General features: G+C 54.7%; 1 protein-coding gene across 3 annotated transcripts in view; it reads right to left on the bottom strand.

Annotated features, from left to right (window-relative positions):
* The window catches only part of Lims2 (LIM zinc finger domain containing 2), a 41,333-nt gene that overhangs the window by 30,866 nt on the left and 5,756 nt on the right, over positions 1 to 4,711 (bottom strand). The window contains exon 1 of one of the 3 annotated variants that reach the window (XM_033757157.1): positions 4,557 to 4,573. The exons of the other annotated variants lie outside the window; for them this stretch is intronic. The gene's annotated coding sequence lies outside the window, so the exon portion shown is untranslated. Of the gene's footprint in view, positions 1 to 4,556; positions 4,574 to 4,711 lie in introns of those variants that run through there. 3 annotated transcript variants of the gene reach the window in all.

Raw genomic sequence — 4,711 nt, 5'->3', positions numbered from 1 at the left:
AAAAAAAAAAAAAAAAAAAAAAAAAAAAAACCTAGCCGGGCACACCTGTAACCCCAGCACTTGAGAGGCTGAGGCAGGAGGATCTCTGTGAGTTCGCGACCAGCCTGGGATACAAAGTGAGTTCAAGGCCAGTCTCAATTATGTAGTGAGACCCTGTCTCAAAAACCAAAAAAACAAACAAACAAAAACCAGAAAATCCAGGCCCAGATGGCTTTACTGGCTAAAGATTATTGTTTCCAAGTATTTGATGTCATCCTCATATTAGAACACACTGACGGTTCCCTGTGACGTACATATTCCCCTGCAGAGCTCTCTTACTCCCAAATAGATGCCATTACTTTCTGTAGAATCTCTCTCATCTTTTAAGTTGGTACAAATACACAAAGACTCTTACAGTTAAACAACAAAAAGACAACCCAATTTAAAAATAGGCAAAGGATTTAAATACACATCTCTCCAAAGAAGATATACAAGTGGCCAGCAATCGAAAGAGGCTTAACATCATGCATCATTAGGGAGATGCTAATTCCAACGGGACACCATTTCACATATACTAATTCGACAATAAACACTATCAAAGATGTTGAGAAACTGGAACCCTCATGTGTTCCTGGCCAAAAATGTTATTAACATGAATTATACAGTTACTTGGATAACAGCTCGACAGTCTCTTCCAAAAAGTTTAACATGGTTCAATGGAATAAGCAAAGAAAACAATTTAACGTGGAGTTATCACGTGACCTATACATTTCTGGCCTAGGTATTATGCTCAAGAAGTGCAAAACTATGGGACTAGGGCGTGGCCCGGTGTTAGGGCATCGCTTGGCATCCACGAGGCCCTAGGTTTGTTCTTCTGTGGGGGAGAAGGAAACAAATGAGAAAATGAATGTTCGTATGAAAACTCGCATAAGGGCCGGGTTTAGCTCAGTGGTTCCACCGCCTGCCTCACAAGCACAAGGTCCTCAGTTTGGTCCCCAGTACCAAAAAAAAACCAAACTTATAAGTACACTTACAGTGACATTATTTCATAGTAACCACAAGGTCAAAACATGTCAAATGTCCACCAAGGGCAAATGAATAAACAAAACATGGTGCATCCATACCGTGGAATATTATTAAGTCAAGAAAAGGGATGAAGTATTAATTCATGCTACAGTATGGATAAACCTTGAAAACATTTTGCTAATGTGAAAGAAGCCAGGCCAAAAAAAAGTCACATAATGTATGACTCCATTTATAGGAAGTATTCAGAAGAGGTAAATCTGTAGAAACAGAAAGCAGGTTAGCGGCTGTGAGGCTGGGAGCAGAGCAGTTGGGGATTGCCTGCCAGCCGGCACTTTCATAAGTGCACAAATCAGTGTTTCTTCCATTCACAAGGTTAGTGAAGAATGCAATGCTGTGCTTACTGGAGGCGAGGCTGCCCCGGCCACCCGCTGTGAGGGCTCCGGGCCACAGCCTCGCCTGAGCACCCTGAGCACCACTCTGCTCCACTGTACTCCCCAGCCGGACTCCTCATCCTCCTCGGAGCCCGAGGACCACCCAGGGAGGGACCTGTGCACCTCAGTGAGCTCCGGACCCCACAGCACATTTGATTCTGAATTTTTTCACTTTCTTAGTTTAAACTTTAAACATCAGCACGGGCACATTTAGTTTTACAGTTGCTGGTCTCGGTGGCACAGCATGTCTCACTAAAATACTCATCTTGTCGCACTGTCTCAAGAGGAACTCCCAGAAATGAAACAGCTGAGCCGCTTTGGGTGGAATGTACTCCCCAAACGTTCCTCTGGTGGAAACTGAGTCCCAGGTTCCTATATTGATGGCGTCTCCAGAGGGGCCTCGGGCGGTAGCCAGGGTTACATGAGCTCTGAGGATGGGGCCCCAACTCGACACTCGTAAGCTTTACAGGAAGAGGAAGAGCTGGCACCTGCTCTCGAGGTTTTGCAAGCTGTTGACATCTTGTCAGCAGCTTACAATGAGCCAGTGAGGGGAAGCTCACGCCCCAGGACTAGACATCAACCCGGCCCTCCATGCCCTGTCGTACATCGAGGCTGGGGAAAGAAGCGAGTCACCCTCAAAAGAAGGAAGGGGAGCAGAGCAGGGGCCTTGGCTGGTGCTCACCTGGCCCTGCGCTGGGCTCCAGGATCAGCCAGACCACACCTTCCCAACCCCCACGTCATCCTGAGGGCTGCTCATCTGCCTCGCAGTGCCTGCCGGGGCTGTCTCCTTCGGGGCACTGCCTCACCCCTAGGGAGGGGCCCAGCCACCACTGCACTGTACCGAGGATGGGGTGCGGTGCATAGGCATATGGAGGTCACAGGAGGGGCACCCACTCCACAGCAGGCCCAGCCCGAGTCCACGCTGCTGAGGGGCCACTCTCAGCCTCCAGTCTGGAATGCCAAGGGAGGCTGGTGTTCAGGCAGGTGCCCCTCCTACCTCCCCCTATAAAACCACGGTGATGCCCACGGTCCCTTCCACTGTGACAAAGAGCCTGGGTTCTAAGTCCTGAAGTAACTGAGTTGCAGGCTGGCCTGAGCCCTTCTCTTGCCATGTCACACCCTCTCCTTCGGCAACCACACCACACTCCAGGCCCCATGACCTCTTTGCCCTCAGCCTAGCTCTCTCCTGGGCCTCCATCTTAGGTACCCTTGCCACCCATCCCTGATATGGTGCCTGCTGCCTCCTCACACCCTCTTAGATGCGCCAACTCCTCAGACGCCTCATGCCCCTATCCAACGCACCTTCTACTCCCACGCCACTCCCACCAGAGAGCTCTGCCCACTGTGCCCCTGCTGTCCACAGCCAGTGTGTCAAATCCCGTCCATCCCACTGCCCAGAGCTCCGGATCCAATTGGCCCGCCCCAACCCCCAGCCAAACAAAAGGGCCTCCCTGTCCCTGGCCTCCAGACTGTCCGCTTGCCCATGCCCTTTCTCTGCACAGGCACATCTACAAGGGCAGTCTCTCGCATGCCAGTCCCGGTCCCCCTGCTCTTGCCCATCAGAATCCTGGAGAGAGGTGGCTAGCACAGCCCTGAAGGTGTGTGAACAGGATGGGGGTCTCTAAAGGGGAGTATGAGGGCTACAGGCGGGGAACCAGGATCCAGGCGTGGGGAACTGGCCCAGTGTCGCGTAGGACAGTGGACACAGGGAGGGGTCACTGTGGCAGGAAACAGTGCAAGCGAACTCCTCAGCCTTCAGGACAGGAAAAGTCTCACCCACTGCAAAAGCCAGGTTGGACAGCCAGTCCTTGCAGGCGGGCCTGGCCCAGAGCCCTGAGGGTGGAGGGACGGAAACCGTGCTGGCACCAACACTGCGGGCAGGCGGCAGGGAGCACTCCAAAGAAGGACGCAAACTGCTCCCCGCGTGCACAGCTCTGAAAGAGGACCCAGCAGGGAAATATTGAGGACAGAACGGAGGAAAGCCACCAAAGTGTCCATGAAGAGCATCTCCGAGGAATGGGGCTACGGATGTGTTCTCTGTTTTCTCTTCAATACCTCTATTATCCTCTGTTTCTGGGTTCTACCTAATTCTCTGAGGTAGACAGTATTATTTTGATGGGCAAAGGTGCTCGTGGTTCCCGTGTGGTCTGATGACAGCATTTCTCCCGGCCCTGCAGCAGGCAGCCCCTGTTCCTACCCGCTGCTCCCCTCCCGACCTCGCCAGGTTCTCTAGATCACTGTCCGGGGCTAACCTGAGGCCCCATCCCGCAGGAAGGACCAGAGGCTCAGCCTTCAGAGACCCCTGCAGAGAGAACAGAAGTTGCTACCTCTACCCCTGTTTCTCTCCTTCCTTCCTCAGCTGAGAGGAGGGAACCAAGCAGCTGGAGGAAGTGGGGCTGTAAGGAAAAGGGAGGTCAGGGCCTCACCAGCCCCGGCAGGAGTGAGTGGTACAGGAGCTGCCCCCCTGGAGATGGGTCCCTCCATCTCACTGCACAGCGGGGCCCGGGGCAGGGTTTCCGGGGGCATCAGAGCTGGGGGCCGGGCAAGGGGTTGGGGAGCAGGTATCCAAGACCACACGAAGGGCCAGGCGGCACACTGTCCAGCTCCAGCACTCGCTGAGGCACCCACCACAGCCATGCAGTGAGCACAGGCGTGCGGCCCTGTGGCAGGAGACTGTCCTGCACTCGGTACAATGGAGGCCACGGCCCACACTCCATTGGGCTCTCTCCAGTCACCAGCCCTTTCCCCAGCAAAGCCTGGAGGCACTGGGGCCCCCTCCTCCTCCCAGGGTCCCCAACTCAAGAGATGGCCAAGAAAAAAGTGTTTCAGCCAGGGCGTGGCCAGGAGAGGCCCCTGGGCCTCTGACAGCAGAGCTTCCCACCCAGCTCTGGGTCACACTCGTCCCCAGTCACGATCCATACGCGACTTCAGAGGCCAGCCCTGGCTGGACACTGGTGGACATGGGACTGGCCCGAGTCACTCAGCTTCTGTCACCTCGGCGACCTCCTCGGTCACAGGGCAGCAAGGGGCCAGACTGGGGAGCTCTCTGCCGCACCCACCCTGCGCAGCGCTGCAGGGCCAGTTTCGGCCAAGTCCCTGCACTCCCTTTTCCGTCTTTACCGTTTTAGGAAATGGAAGCCTCGGGAGGCGACCTCACCCGGGGTCACACAGCAGGGCCTGGGGGCAGCCGGTTCCCACGCTGTGCGCCTTGGCTGTGACCTGGGCAAGCGCTCTCTTAGTGAGGGGTCTCGGTGGCCTGTGCCGCCCGAGGGAGC

This window comes from Fukomys damarensis, unplaced genomic scaffold (genome assembly GCF_012274545.1).
Source record: "Fukomys damarensis isolate Sample0158 unplaced genomic scaffold, DMR_v1.0_HiC HiC_scaffold_29, whole genome shotgun sequence".
NCBI lineage: Eukaryota > Metazoa > Chordata > Mammalia > Rodentia > Bathyergidae > Fukomys > Fukomys damarensis.
The sequence above is the reverse complement of the archived record's forward strand: the minus strand, read 5'-3'. Positions and strand labels throughout refer to the sequence as shown.